Here is a 17176-nt window from a genome sequence, read left to right on the forward strand (position 1 = left end):
GTCCTTGTTTCTGGGGGCACTTGAAGGAACAAGTTTATAGTACCCCGCCCATGGACATACTAGACCAAGTAACTCGCGCTCATGCTGCTTCGGCAAGGGGGGAAGCCGGTGTGTTGCTTAGTGTCCAGCGAACTATGATCCAACGAGCGGCGAAGTGTTTGCAAATGCTAGATGGTGACTTCGAACATTTTCTCTAAAGAGAACGTTGCTCGTACGTGTCCTTACCGACTCCATAAAGATAAACCTGGACGTCAAACGTGCAGAATGGAATTATTGTGCGTAGCATAATGTGCAGTCTAGTGTAGCCCAAGTATTGTGTTTTTTGTATCTCATTGGATATAGACGAAGTTACTGTATCTACTGTAATTTTCTGTTCGCTTCATTTGTGTTATGGATCTTAGGGTTTAAATAAAGGTAACAGTAACAGAAAGTAATACGCAGGATATCTCACTGTCGAGATTTAATCTGGATGCAATTTCATGCTTTAACAGAAAGAAAGTGTTTGTCGCGAATGCGACTCGAACATCAGCGAATTATCACAATCATTCCCCACGGCACAGCGCAGAGTTCATGCTACCTATTCTTATCTGTGCTGCACGCATTTACAGCGTTGCCAGACTTCGTTTTTTACATCGAATTTCTTTTAAACCTGTTGGTGGGACAAGGTTTTGCGAGATACACTTTTGTTCTGAATTAGGATGAGGAATTGCATGCTGGCCTCCAAGTGCAGTACCTTCTCATCACCCTGTTTAGCGCCATGCATCCTATACGACGTCAGTCACAAACAGATTAATAGTAAATGATAATTTACCGGTACTATTACTTCTTTTCCATAGGGTTTCAGTGTCGATGAAGCACTGAGAACACTTGGAAACGATTAATATAACGACGGCGTCGCGCATGCTGGCAACCATATTTTACTAACACCCCTTCCTCCACTAATGCTTGTGATGGTGTGACTGACGAGGTTGCAAACGACGAAAATATTGCAAATTTATACAATTTATCGGGAAGTCATCTGAGAGCTGAGACAGAAGTGGAACTAATTATTTAAAGCGAACATACTGGAAGAGTGGGAGCAAGAGGAGAAAAGGTAGGGATAAGGAAAGGCAGACAGCATAAAAATGGTGATAGGAAGAGGAAGAAGATGTATCATTGGGAGAAATGTGATCTTACGGAGAGCAGTAATGAATGCTCTCAACAATATTATGTCCCCAACAAAAGAGGTCCTTCGCAATTATTTTGGTCATTTTTGACGATGATATTATTGGCATCATTGTTACATTCACGGATCAGTATGATGCAGACATAATGTACTGGGTGGTGTGACTTTAACTGAAAGGAGATCCTTTATTGCAACACTTTTACTTAGAGGTTATGCTGAAGTACCGAGGCGGAATATGTACTGGGAAACAAACCTGGGTTGCTCATAAAAATCAAGCTTCTGGGGCTCTTTTCCGCGATAAATTCCACTTCATGGTGTCCAACGTCCACTTATGTGACAATGGCAAGCTAAGTCAGTCAAACAGGTAAGGTGAAGCGATTATTTGACATGCTCAACACACAATTCCAGGAAAATGCACCCCATGAAAATATAGCGTTGATGAAACAATGGTGCCTTACAAAAGTAAACATGGATGTTAGCAGTTCATCCGCGGGAAACCCAAATAATACAGCTACAAACTTAGGGAAGAACCTACCAGGAATGGTACTTATGAAGGTTCGGGAACTACTCCACTGGAGAATGACGATCACTTAGGCTTGGGAGAAAGAGTCGTTTGCAGTATGCTGATGTATTTCTGAGTTCGGGAATATATTTTTATCATTTATTTTTCGACTGTTACTTCACATCATTTCGCCTCCTTACTGAATTACGTGGTAAAGGAATTCGAGATGCACTTACAATTAGAGAAAACCGGATATCAAAAGCCCTCCACCTCGCTCCCTCGCTCCCTTCTTCCGCAAAGTAAGAAGATGGATGAATCCCCTCAAGGAACCAATTAATTCACAAGTGACACGTTTTGCAACATAGAAGTTGCAAGATGAAACGACAACAGTGTGGTCACAATAGCTTCCAACTCTACACCCATAATGCCACTACACACAGTAAAACGATTTTCTCAGAGTGAGAGCAAATGTATAGCTATCAAAGAACCTTAAATGATTCATCTTCAGAATGAAAACAAGGGAGGTATTGATCAGGCTGATAAATTACACTGTGTGTGTCACAAGAAACATAATTATAGTATTTGGTAAACTTACTACTTGTATGACAGACGTTCGACATATAAGGCACCCTGATAATCGAATAACAATTAATTTTTAAGTATGAAACTAGTTTTGGCATGTTATTTGATGCCTACGTATCATATTTCTGCAGGAAATACATAAAACGTAACAAAAAGTTAATTCAGTCTTATCTGTGTTAAAGTATATAGACCTTTTAAGTAATTTATGCAATTAAATCTGCAAAACAAGGTCGCTCACTGAACGATGTACATCTGGTGTTAAAGTGAACGGAATCCCAATTCACTGCATAATATTATCTGATGATACTGCGTCAATAATTAATGGTGAAATACATATGCAGAAAATACTTTCCAACTTTCAGCAATAACGAAAACGTTTGAACTTAGTAATGAAGATATCCAAATTTTGATAGTACCATAATTACTGAAAACGACAGCTACCTCGTGGAAATCAGAAAAACACTGTAACGGTGGAGAGGTACTGAAAGAGATCGATGAAATTAAACTCCTCCTCCCGAACAGGCCATGAAGGCCCAACGGCACCGACCGGCTGCCATGTCTCCCTCAGCTCATAGGCGTCACTGGATGCGGATATGGAGCGGCATGTTGCCAGCACACGGCTCTCCCGGCCGTATGTCAGTTCACGAGACCGGAGCCGCTACTTCTCAATCAAGTAGCTCCTCAGTTTTCCTCACAAGGGCCGAGTACACCCCTCTTAATAACAGCTCTCGGTAGTCCGGATGGTCGCCCATCCAAGTGCTAGCCCAGCCCGACAACGCTTAACTTAGGTGATCTGACGGGAACCGGTGTTACCACTGTTACAAGGCCGTTAGGAGATCGATGAAATTAAGGACAATAAATTTTTAACGGAAAGCGTAGAACGGTAAAGTTTAGAAAGAGAAACAAAGGGGACGTCAAAATAGAAAACAACATTTATTGGAAGTAAGAAAATGTCAGATTTACTATGAAATAAAGATTATGCCAAAAGAGGTAGATGACTGGCAGTAGGAACAAGGCATAACCTTTAGAAAACGATTATGGTGGCCATAATTTTGAGCGTGTACGGTTGTAGGACCACATGATTAAACGAACACAGGGTACTTGACAAGCAACCAGGCTTCAAAAACATGTGGAGTCTGGATTTTAAATTAATAACACCGGTTTACTGATACGATCAGCGGCCGCCAATCACACACCCTCTTTTTTCGTATGCAGTAATTAAGTTCACGCTATTCGAACCTCACTCAACAGACCTCAAGCGAAGCCTAAATTCACCGCTGTGAAAATATCTGGCAACTATTTTTCTGTCCACGAATTCGAATTTTACGTCCATTCGTGGTTCATTAGTTCGGAGCACATCCTGACTAGATTGATTTAAAACTGTTTCCTCCGCACTCAAATCAGGTCGTACATTTATGGTAATGGCTGCGGCGTTTGTTAGCGAACCCGCAGACATTAATTCCATTGGGACGGAATCGAGTGGTGATCGTCACGTGGCCGGCTGTATCGTTTTACGGGCCGAGTAATTTAATTCCAGCTTTGTCAGTCGAAATCAATTACCCATGCCATGAAGTGAATTTAACTGTTTACTGTTCTTCAACACGTTGCACCACTTCGGTACACCGAAACCACGCAACGAACCGGAAAAGACCTACAAGTTAACTGGTAAAGATTTGTAAAGTAAGTCCGCCCCCATCTTAAAGAAAGGACAGCAAGCTTAGGCAGAACTGAGAAGCAGTTTCGTAACAAGACAGAAGAGACAACATGTATGTTGTGATATATAAGGGGCAGTCAAATCAAAACGAGAGAGCTGGGCAAAAAGTAAGCAAACTGTTTATTATTTCAATATTAATCGGCGTAACTGTTCTACATGTGTTCCATTGTGCCTTCATGGGAAAATATTTACACTCGCCATCGGAATCATGATAGTATCCTGGCGTGCACCTCTTCGTCCGAAGCATATCAGCGGCAACGAATGTCCTTGTTAACCCTTAATTCACGAGGTGTGGTTCCTGAGATCGCGCGAAAATTTTCGAACTCTTTCTCCAATGTCAGTTCTGGTGGAATACTACTATGCTTCCCCTACGCTACTTAAATTGCCCACTCTACAATGTATTGTTGTTGGTTGCATTATCGCGTTCTTTGTTGGTTACTAACATATGTTGCTGACATGTGTTGAGGTCTCCTAGACTGCACGTCGTGAGGTAAGTACCTTTTTTCTTCATCCAAGTATAAAATGTGTTCACAGGAACGTGTGAGTTTTAACGATCCTAAGTCTGATGAAACTGTTAGTCAGTGGATGGAGAAAGATGTCAGTGATATAGTTAAAAAAATTGATGAAAAAGAAGACGATTTTACAGTACAAAATGATCACAGTTCTGCTAGTGGAGGATCATTCAGAGGAAGAACTTCAGGACAAATGTGATTTGGACCTTTCTGTTCCCCAATTAAGTACTTAAAGTGTCAGTTAAAATAAAATGTGATCTGACTGATGACAAAGAAAAATATACATCTCAGAACTGAATGACAATTTTGCAGATTATTTTCTTTACCTATCAAGAGCAATTTTTATGTGTAATTTCAAACCCTGGAATATAGTTTTATGTGAAAGTTTACTTGCTACAGAGACATTACAATTTTTCAAAACGTAAAATTCAGTTCCCTAACAGTTCTTTTATGTATAGTATATTTAAAATGGCCACAGCCTGGGGGATGTTTCCAGAATGAGATTTTCACTCTGCAGCGGAGTGTGCGCTGATATGAAACTTCCTGGCAGATTAAAACTGTGTGCCCGACTGAGACTCGAACTCGGGACCTTTGCCTTTCGCGGGCAAGTGCTCTACCATCCGAGCTACCGAAGCACGACTCACGCCCGGTACTCACAGCTTTACTTCTGCCAGTATCTCGTCTCCTACCTTCCAAACTTTACAGAAGCTCTCCTGCTAGTCCTGCAAGGTCCGCAGGAGAGCTTCTGAAAAGTTTGGAAGGTAGGAGACGAGATACTGGCAGAAGTAAAGCTGTGAGTACCGGGCGTGAGTCGTGCTTCGGTAGCTCGGATGGTAGAGCACTTGCCCGCGAAAGGCAAAGGTCCCGAGTTCGAGTCTCAGTCGGGCACACAGTTTTAATCTGCCAGGAAGTTTCAACGTAAACATGTTCGATGAATAATATGTTTTGACTGGGAGCGGTGGGTAGACCTATGATCTTTTAACACTGTGAGTGTGTTTTAGATGCTACCTTTGTTAATTTCAATATCCACCCAGTTCAGACTTTGTGTATTATTCTTTACCAAGTAGGCTGCGCTTGATGATGAGGCTTTAGGGCGCGATACCGGTTGTGTTTCAATAAAACAACTTCTTTAACAGATGTTCGCGGAATTCTTCTTACAACATTCTCTAGACTTTTAAGTCATCGTTTCACGGTATCCAGAAGAAACCTCCCTCTTCCCATTTCCATTTATTAGCAGGACAATGCAACGTGTTACACAGCTCGCAGTGTACGTGCGTAGTTCGAAGAGCAGCTGAATAACTTTACAATAATTCCATTGGCCACAAAACTTTCCAGACTTGAAACCAATCGACAGTCTGTGAAACCGCTTAGATCGGGACGTTCGCGTCATGTTTGCTCAACTGAGAATCATCACGCGGCTGGCCACCACACTGGAGTCAGCATGACTCCATATCTTTCTGGGCAACTTCCAGAGCCTCATTGACTCTCTTCTTGCATGTCTCACAGCTGTCCATGCTTCAAGAGGTGGTTACTCAGGCTTTTGTCAAATTAATGTGAATTGACGGTGCAGATATAGAGACTTTTTGTTGCGGATGGACGTTATAACGAAGCGGAAATTGCTTGTTAACATTTCACCTTTGACAAAATAATTTCTGATTACCTGAACATAGGATATAGGTTCAGGTGCAAGTCGAGAATGGAACTATACAAACGTGGAACGATTGTAAATATTACCAATGTGCCCGGTATTTACTGATTTTGAGAGAACCATGCAGAAAGTCCATGAGAAACAATGCATTTATTCAAGGATTGTGACTATATTGAAGAATACACACATATATACTGATGTGACAAAAGTCTTGGGATGCTTCGTAATATCGTGTGCAGAAATACTGATACACGCTGCCTCTATAGCCTTTCATAATTGTGGAAATGTTGTTGGTGCAGGAAGTTTGTGCACGAACTGAGTACTTGATTACCACCCACAGATCTTATATGGAATACACGTCGGGTAATCTGAGTGGTCAAATCATTCGCTCGAGTAGTCCAGAATGTTCGGCCGGCCGCGGTGGTCTAGCGGTTCTAGGCGATCAGTCCTAAGTTCTAGGGGACTGATGACCACAGATTTTAAGTCCCATAGTGCTCAGAGCCATTTTTTGAACCAGAATGTTCGTCAAACTAATCGCGAACAATTGTGGCCCATTTACACGGCACTTCGTCATCAATAAACGTTACATTGTTATTTGGGGACATGAAATCCATGAATGGCTGCAAATGGTCTCCAAGTAGCCGAAAATAGCCATTTACAATTAATGACCGTTTCAGTTGGATCAGAGGACCGAGGCCAAAAAAATGGTTCAAATGACTCTGAGCACTATGGGACTCAACTTCTGAGGTCATTAGTCCCCTAGGACTTAGAACTAGTTAAACCTAACTAACCTAAGGACATCACACACATCCATGCCCGAGGCAGGATTCGAACCTGCTACCGTAACAGCACCGCGGTTCCGGACTGAAGCGCCAAGACCCGCTTGGCCACTGCGGCTGGCTACCAGCTTGCACAGCGCCTTATTGACGACTTCGTGGTGTCTTAGTCACACTCGAACCCTACCCGTCAGCTCTTACCACTTGGCCGGCCGGGGTGGACGAGCGGTTCTAGGCACTACAGTCTGGAACCGCGAGACCGCTACGGTCGCTGGTTGGAATCCTGCCTCGGGCATGGATGTGTGTGATGTCCTTAGGTTACTTAGATTTAAGTAGTTCTAAGTTTTAGTGGACCGATGACCTCAGAAGTTAAGTCCCATAGTGCTCAGAGCCATTTTTTTCTTACCATCTGAAGCCGTAACTGATCTGACCAAGACACGGTACTCCATCTGTCTAGGGTACAGCTGATGAGGTCACGAGCCCAGGTTAAGCACTGCATTTTTCGCAAAGGCACTCGCGCCGGTTGTCTGCTGCCATCGCTCTTCAACGCTTAATTTCACCGCATTGTTCCAACCCATACGTTCATCGTACGTCCGACGTCGTTTCTGCGGTTATTTCAAGCAGCGTTGCTTGTCTGTTAGCACTGACAATTCTAGGCAGATGTTGAAGTTCTCAGTCGTTACGCGAATGCCGTCGGCCAGTGTGTTGTCAGTGGTGAAAAGTGATGCCTGAAATCAGGTATTCTCGGCACATCCTTGTCACTCTGGATTTTGGAATATTAAGTTTCCTAACGATTTCGTAAGTATGCCCCGTGAGTCTAGCTGCAACTACCATTCCGCGTTCAAAGTCTGTTATATTCCGCTTTGCGGCCATAGTCCCGTCGAATGAGTCATCTGAGTACAAATGACAGCTCCGCAATTCTACTGCTCTGTTGTAGGAGCAGACAATGACTAGACTGCTTAAAGCGAGACATTAAGCAAGAACGACGCAAAACGTATGGATAGGTGCACATACGAGTGCAAGGGAAAGAAATATAAAATATCGGTCTATCAACGTAAACACTATCGTGTACGAAATAGCCCCTGATGTGAAAAGAATAAACATAGATTCTAATATGGTTTCAGAAATTTGCATATTTCAATTGGGAAGTTGAAAAATGGTTCAAATGGCTCTGAGCACTATGGGACTTAACATCTGAGGTCATCAGTCCCCTAGAACTTAGAACTACTTAAACCTAACTAACCTAAGGACATCACACACATCCATGCCCGAGGCAGGATACGAATCTGCGACCGTAGCGGTCACGCGGAATGGGAAAGTAAAAGGATTGTTGTATATTTTGCATACCCAGGGGTATGAAATCATACAAAATTATTTCCTTCTCGTAAATGAAATAATAACAGAATTGGAGGCCTTAGAACTTTCGGAAAGTTTCTTACCTTCATGGATAATCAAAGACAGCTACAAAATCTATTCTTTCAAAACCATCCCTGAATTTCGCACATTAATTTGATTTGTTTGCCCATGCACTATTTCCCGAAATTTATGTGCATTCTCAAATTTCAAGGTCGGAACACATTTTCTTATTGCAAACAAATTTTCCTTGCATTTAGCTACAAAATAGCAAGTTTATCACAACGAAACCGCTGAGAAAATTTATTTCAAGCTGACACGGGCGGCTCATTCGAAAGCGTGCCACCAGCCCCATTAACTGTCACGCAATACGCCACTTTGCGGAAGTCGTTAAATTTTATGCAGCCCGATGACGCATCGTTGATTAAAGTTTGACGGGTTTCATTGTAGTGGTCTAATTATGGCCTGTGTTGGAAGTCATCAGCAACTTTGGATATTCCGAAAGAAACTGTTAGTTCTACTTCATAGCTGAAACTGTAATGCAGTACGTTAGAAGTTCAGTACAGTACAAGTAATCTAACTTAACGCGACCGGCGCTACCTTTCCACGATTTTCCGTTGTTACAAATGTTACATGAAGAGTACAACGGCACATCTGAACCTACTTTACACAATGAGTTAACATTACAGACAATAATCAACGGGACTAGAATATCGTCTTTCAATTCATTGTTGCTCTACGCTGTACAACCTCGAGATAAAGTGTTGTGGTCGTCAACAAGTTTCTACTCAGCACTTTGAGGTTGGTTTCCGTAGCTGACTTCGGCCTGTGGTTACAGAGGCTCGTTATAGGATTGCAGATTCACTTTTCGGTCATTGTTGTTGCGTCAGCTCTACATACGTCTCTTTTTGCGGCAATTGTCTTCAACGGCGGATAATCCTGGTCCATGAAAATGGATATTCGTTACGTGTCAATGTCTGCTGGCCGTCACTTCTCACGTGTCTAGTATGCTAATTTGAGTCATATGCTCTCGATGGAAATGAAGCATTGGCAGCGATATTTACAGGAATTTGTTAATCGTGTTCCATTCCTCTGAGGCAACCGAAAGACTCAGAGTCAGTGCACTTACGACTGGTGAGTAAGCAGAATGTTGGGGATTCTTTTCTCTGAATTCATCTCATTGCGATTAGAAACAACGGAAGCACGGCAAACACGATCTGTTTTATCACAGTTTACATTTTATGGAACACTTTGCTTCTAGAGCTCGACACATTTCACAACAGTGTAGGTATCTAGCATCTTTTAATACACGTATTACATTATGTATTCACTTGGTTACAATTACACATTTGGTTATATTCATTTTACATTATATCTCTATGAAGAACACTAGTATCAGCTACAAATTTAAGAGCCTTTGTATCTCCAAGACGAGGCTTGAACCCACAATCTCTCCCTTACGAGACAGCCATGTTGTCCTGCTGAGAACCCAATTTACCTCCTTACAATAATTACCCCAGAACGTAAGTGTTCCCTGTATTTCGATAGCCAACCGTAGGTCTATACATTCTTCCGTTCATAAACGGACGTGACAAGGGGAACTAGCCATAGGTCGCTTTCTAATACAGCAGAAACTTGGCAGGGTGATAGAAGAATGAAATTAAAGGGACATCTTCTTTGGCTTAGATACCAACGCGCAACAATCCCTAGAAAATGATGGCCAATTATCATTGTTTCGACGCGATTTTATGACACTATTTGCACGGGTTGAAACCAAGTGCGTTGATGGCGTAGTTGCTAAGACCACAGTCTAGAAATTTTGCGTCCCGTAATCAAGTCCACTCTTATAGTATTTTTTTCTTTTGTTTCCGCTGAAGTATGTCAAGTATGTGCTAGTGTTTCTGGACAAAGCTTTGTGACCTTGCGTAAAGATGGGGGCGTTTCTGTACCTTATTGACTTTTGAAAAACCAGTCGAAAGCCAAGAACGCGCAAAATATTTTTTACTCAAGACAACCGGTTTCAACAGACGTAGCTGTCATATTAAGGTATTACACATTTTTTTGTAGTAAAACATATTCATTTTACGCCGAACCTCATGCACAAGACGTCAAGTGGATGAAACTCAGCAGATTGTAAACGTTTGTCATCCCTACAATATTTAAGCATGTGTCCAGCATATGTAAACAGATGTGCTATTGTGTACCGTATTTGTGTCATGTAACAAGCATCTGTGAGCAATAGGTATACGGACATGGTCTTTTGGACAAGGTACTGTGTGTTTTTAAATATTTTATCCACTGGACATCTTGTGCATGAGGTTCAGCGTAAAACTAGCATATTTTACTACGAAAAACTGTTTAAGAGCTGAAGGTGACAGCTGACTGTTGGAGAACCGGTTGTCTTGAATAAAAAAAATATTTTTGGTGATGTTGGCTTTTGAATGGTTTTTATCAATTAAAACAGATCGTCCTTCAATGCTCTCATAAAAAGAAAATTCAACGTCATTGACTCGTTGGTTGGGCAAAATGATTCCTCTGTTCACGAAGGCTGTATGTCGATGAAATCGGTACACCTACATGTTCATTACTAGTAATTCCCCGCAAAGGGTATGCCGTTATGTGAACCCTGCGACATATACTCTTACTAACAGGTAAAGAACTACATTCACCGATTACAGAAGTGCCCACATGTCTTGACACAGCAAAGAGAAATGCCAAACAGAAGCGATGCAATTGAAAGACACACCTTAATCCATAGTCAATTGCAGGCTCCAGATTTCAGAACATGGCGCGTTATATATGGATCAGCGCGAAATTAGCTACCAAGCAGAAGCGATGCAATTGAAAGACACACCTTAATCCATAGTCAATTGCAGGCTCTAGATTTCAGAACATGACGCGATATATATGGATCAGCGCGAAATTAGCGCCAGATCGCAAGTTTTTTTCCCAGAGGAATTCACACAAATAAATGTGACTGTCGTATATTAAGCACGTTGCTCATGGGGCAATGAATTTTTATGCTTTGATTTTTATGGATGGGTCGGTTCTCTTCAAGCATGAAAGTAAAATACAAAACTAAAATTTAAATACTAGAATTTTTGTGTTTTTAATTTTCAACCACTGTTGCTTGTATAAGTTTATATGAGTTTTGTGATGAAGAAATCTATTTTAATACGATTTGAAATTCTTGTCACTTTCGCCAATAATTCTATTGTGTTTCAGGAGGTCACAAAAAAAAACACTGATTTGACACAAGTTACTTCCGTGACAACAAAAGAAAAATAAAGCTAAGTTTGGATTTGACTACGAGACACGAAATTTCGTAACTGCTCTCTTAGCCGCTGCGCTACCACATCACTTGGTTTTACGAAGTCGACAGATAAGTGTCACCGAATGTTTGACCGTCATTTTTTCGAAATCTATTGATTGTTGGTACCTAAGTAGAAGCATATGTCACTTTATTTTGACCCTTTTTTCACCATGTCAGGTTTCAACAGTATCTGAGAGATACCGATGCGCGATTCCCCTAGTAAGAAACATCCCCCATAAAATTTTTCTTTTTAGATTGTTCATTGACGTATATCGCTTCGCATTTGTTGACTGTCGGTCTGAATAAGCTCAAAAAGTATCCAGCGAAACACACATAACTGTTGATCAATCGCACAAGTTGAAGTCATCTGGACTGAAACTTGATGCGAATACGCTGCTCCAGAAAGCGCGTCTTAATTACAACCCCACCTCAACCGGTATTTCAGCAAAGCGAGGGGGAATATTTAACGTGTCGGAAAAAACAGATTACGATGAACATAGTGTGCTACGAGGGACTTTCAGTAAGTAAGGGAACAACGAAAAAACAACGTTGGTTTTAACCTGGATTACAGTACAGCATGCTATTTACCACTATTTTGGCTAAAAGACGCTATTTTTTAACACACTCTCCGTTCAATGCGACGCCCTTGCGCCACTTTACTGGGAGGGCCAATATGCGAGCATGATACCACTCTACTGGTCGACGTCGAAACCAACGTCTTACTGCATCAATGACCTCCCATGATCCATCTACTGCTTTCCACGGAGTGCATCCTACATTGATCCAAACAAATGGAAGTCGGAATGCACGAGTCGGGGCTGTAGGGTGGATAGGGAAGAACAGTACAGTGAAGTATTGTGAGCTCTTCTCGGGGGAGCTGACGTGAGAGACACCTTGAGTTGTCATGGGGAAAGAGAAGTTCGTTCGTGTTTTTGTTGCGACGAACACGCTGAAGTCTTTTCTTCAGTTTACTGAGAGGAGTACAATACATTTCAGAGTTGATCGTGTTACCATGACGGAGGACACAAAACACAACAACCCGTCTGAAGATCTAAGCCCGGACTTTACCAGCTGAGGGTGCTACTTTGAACGTTTTATTCGGACGACAGGTGGTGCGGCACCATTCTAGGGACTGTCGTTTTGTTTCCGGTTCGAAATGAGGCACATAGATGGTTCTTCGTTGCTCTTTATGGCGAGGAACCCAGCGGGCAAACACTTTTGAGAACCCCAACTGGAAAGACGAGGGTGTCAGCACTACCAACAGGACGGCCAGTACAGCAGCGAGGTGTTTGAGTGTGAAATGTGGATCGCCTAGAATGAGAGTGTCCGCACGTTCAAACATTGTAGACGTAACAGCTGTGTATGGCTGGCAGGTTTGCTCGTACTTCTTGCAGTGATGACAGAAGCCTCGCCCAACGACTCATCGTGATTTTTTCCTCTGCCAGGGGTCTGCAGACATTCTGCAAGTGGCTATGAATATCTGCGATGCTCTGGTTTTCTGCCAAAAGACACTCATTGACTACTTTCTGCTTGGAACGCACCTTCGTTACAGACACCATTTTGAAGGCTATGTGTGGCGCAGTCACTCATCGGAACTTAGGGGCTGAAGCGGTCCTACCCCACGATGTCTCACAACAAACTCCGCATTTCTTGTACCGAAAATGGCGGAGGAAAGAAATGTGTTGCATCACTTACCGAATGTCGCTCGGGGTACTAAGCTTCTCGTAATTCCGATGCAGTTTTAGAATAACATAGATTAAAGTTCCTCCCATGTAGTACGTCGGTGCAGAGTAGTTTTTGCTCTTAAACGATGCCGCCCCCAAGTAAATCTAAAGTAGGTAATGAAAACACTGATATTATTTCCTTTCAGAGGCAGACTTCCCTAGCGTGATGTATGGAACAGGCGGACGGAGAAATTAAAATTCCATCTCAATTAAGAGCGGCGGCGCACTCAACATTAATTAGTGAGCCCAGCGGCGAGACAACATCTGGAGGCGGTCCGCATCCGCCGCCCACGCCTGCGGGTGCAGCCCTGGGCGGCAGATTTATGTGGGAGTCCGGCGCCGCAGCAGCTGGCAGCGAGGGCGGCCGCCTTGTTTGTTTGTGGGCCTCCTGAGCGGCCGAGCTGCAGCCGAGATACCTGCGCGTCGGGGGCCGCCGGAGACGAATGGCCACTGCCACCCCCGCCGGTCTCTCCGCAAACAGAGCCGGCCATATGTCTCTCAACTACTTTCCGGCACTTAACAACGATTACACGCCGGGCGCAAGGGGAGGGGAGCTGGACAAGAAGGTCAAGTTCGCTTCAGAAGGGGGTAAAGCTACCACAGAATCTGTTCCTGTTCTGCTCATACCAATGTAAGAATCAATGAGTACACTGCTGGTCACTAAAAATGCAATACCAGTACAGCATAATGTCCATATATGCCTTATTAGTGCGAGCCTGAGCGATGTATTGTAGTGCACTAATAGCAGGCGACCACACCATTTTGTCAATGTAATAATTGCACAAGGCCAACACAGGCAGATGTAGCAAGGGGCAAGGCACATGTAGAGTCTTGTACCATAGGAATTAAGGGAGAGGGTGTTGTTTGGTGGCCAGTATCACCTTTCTGCAACACAACTGCTCACATGTATGAACAGGGTTCTTTATTTGCATGAACAGGAAGCTACTTATCTTTAAGAGAGTCCATGTACTGTGGAACAAGCTCTTCCATAATAGTTCTCTTGCAGACAATAACGGTATTCTAGATACTACAAACTTTAGAAGCGATATGGATAAGGCACAAGTCCCGCTATGTACACTATTCTGGTCACAATGAACCGACCAGCGCTAAATTGGAGTGCGAGTTAGTGCGCCAGTGACTGAGCGGTTGAGCTAGTGGCTGAGTCACTGCGCTAGTGAAGAGACTGAGGCCAAGGCTCTCCGGTCAGCGGCGGTGATCCAGATACTTGCTGTTGAGAGGGCGTTGGCGGCGTATTCTTGCGAGTCTGTCTTTGGCCCCTCTCCTGATAGGCGCGCATGATGCAGAGCCTACTATCGATCTTTATACATCTATGCAGATTGGTGTGCTGGCGGCAGCTTACACCAGTACAGCAGATTTTCTCAGTGCCTGTGGTATTGGTGCTTTAGGTTATGTGGCAGTAGCATATATCCACGACAAGAGCGCTGCTGCTGACTAAGTACTGCACGTTTTTGTACTGGAAATATTCTTAATTTCATAGCTCTGCCAGAACGACGTGGCTGTGTCGGATAGAATGGCACATGGACTTGCCAATAAAAGCCACCAGTTCAAGACCACAGCAGGACAACAGCTCTATTCCCTAAGTCCCCCTCAGACATAGTGCCATCGCGCAGCATGTCATCCCGAGTTAACACCAGCAGCATGGCCACCTCTCGCTCAAGGTGGCAATGGGTCACATCACATGCACATCAGCTGTCATCCACTGTCACAGGAATAGACGTCTCATCGTGATGGCCATCGAGTACCATGACGCAGCCATGCGTCGCCCGGCGCAGTAGCAGATACTTCATCGTCGAATGGTGTGGGGACTCCTTGACCAGCTTAAGTAACAAGGCCACCGGTTCTCAGTGGAGTTTCCGAGTCAGCTTCGCAGAGTGTGTAGGCAGCAAGCCCAGAAAAATGCACCCAGGCGCTTATCCATTGTATCAAGCACCGCAGAGGTGTCAATAAAGAACTTGTTACACCTGCAGCTGCTTTAGTCTGGAGCCTCTTGGCCTCACACCTGCCTTCAACACCCAGTCGCAACGTCTTGGCTCGTAGCCACCCCACTCTGCCTGGGAAATTTGAATTACTTGTATTATACAGTACAGGTTTGTTTCCCTTTGAAGGCTGCCAACGATTCAGTGCACCCTCGCTGCTTTACAAGAGCTGTGTTTGGAGCTGTCACTTCACTGCCAATGAGCTAGCAGGATTTGCTTCCTATGGTGTAATGGATCAATACCACCCTGACCGGCGTCTCACAGTTGGCTACAGTAATGCACGTTTCTGACAAAAGCGATAGCAGGGACCTGGCGGATCCAATGATGCGCGCCCACTGATCCTAGCCTTCAGTGGCACTAACTATGATCGCTCTCTGGCACTGCGAAGTAGGATGGCCAGCGGCAGCTACACGTCCAGTCACTGTCTTTGACGGTCTTCAGTCTTAGTCAACCTTCGACAGTTCGCTTGTGCATTGGTAGGGGGAGCCTGACATTGCACAATCCTCATTAGTTTGCTTCTTGTAACACCTGACTTGACTGTTGTTTGTTCTTTTGTAAATTTTCTTCACAACGCTTGGAGAAAGCTGCAAGTTAAGTAAAACTTCTGTTTACTGTATTTACGTGTTCCTTTCTCACTCTCTTCTGTCCAGCTTCCCTACAACAACAGCTGTTGCACCATTTTGCAGCCCAACTCTGCATCTTGTTATGTATGAAGTAGTAGACAACTCCTCCTGTGTGTTCGCCCCTAGGTCAATTGGTTCCCTGCGTCTTTAGGGCCCACTCAGACCTGATTTTATGTACAGTTTTATTTCTTTGGTGCCTCAAGGCTATCTTGCTTGGACGACAGCTTCGTCGTACCGACTGCCTTTGTCTTCAACGTTACAGCCGCCGAACTCTTCACCGAAAGGACGATGTGGAAAATAAAGAGTAGGTAAGGAACGCAAGTAAGAACGAGAGGTCATTGTGAGACACAGTATGGTTGGCTCCTCTACTGAGATCTGTCCTGCTACATTAGACGTGCCAGTAGCTACACTACTGCCAGTATAGCTCTCAGCTTCATAAGAACACACTGACACTCCAGTCTCCAAGAAAGTTCTAACAGCCGGCCTGGGTGGCCGAGCGGTTTTAGGCGCTTCAATCTGGAACCACGCGACCGCTACGATCACAGGTTCGAATCCCGCCTCGGGCATGGATGTGTGTGACGTCCTTAGGTTAGTTAGGTTTAAGTAGTTCTAAGTTCTAGGGGACTGATGACATGAGCTGTTAAGTCCCATAGTGCTCAGAGCCATTTGACCAAAGTTCTAACATCCGGTTGTCCCCGCTGGTAGCTACCATATCTTGCACCTGCTGGACGAAGAATAAAGTATGGAATTCTCAATTAATGAATCGAAGGTACTGGAACTTAAAGGACTGTTTATCTTAGTCAAGTAGCACCTGATGGAGATAACGGGTCACGTTGTCGAAATAACTTGCAAGAACACGCCGATATCCGGCAGAATATACGACACCCCAAATGTTAACAAATCGCGTGGAAAGCCTGCAGAATTACATCAGTTTTAAAGGAGTTGATCCAATCACATGAAAAATTACCAAAAATAGAATAATCTAACTATTTCACGGCTTTAGTTATTTAGCAAACGAAATAAGTTACGAGTCTGATACAGTTACTGAAAGCAAGCTTTATCAGTTTCAGATTATATGGGGCACTATTAACAGAACATTCACCCTTTGATTACCAATGGCTTCTTTCTGAAACGCCCATTTTACTGTTTTTCTATTTTTTTTAAAGCATCAATGGCTTATCATGAAAAAAAAATGGTTCAAATGGCTCTGAGCACTATGGGACTCAACTGCTGAGGTCATTAGTCCCCTAGAACTTAGAACTAGTTA

This window comes from Schistocerca nitens, chromosome 4 (assembly GCF_023898315.1).
Source record: "Schistocerca nitens isolate TAMUIC-IGC-003100 chromosome 4, iqSchNite1.1, whole genome shotgun sequence".
Lineage (NCBI taxonomy): Eukaryota > Metazoa > Arthropoda > Insecta > Orthoptera > Acrididae > Schistocerca > Schistocerca nitens.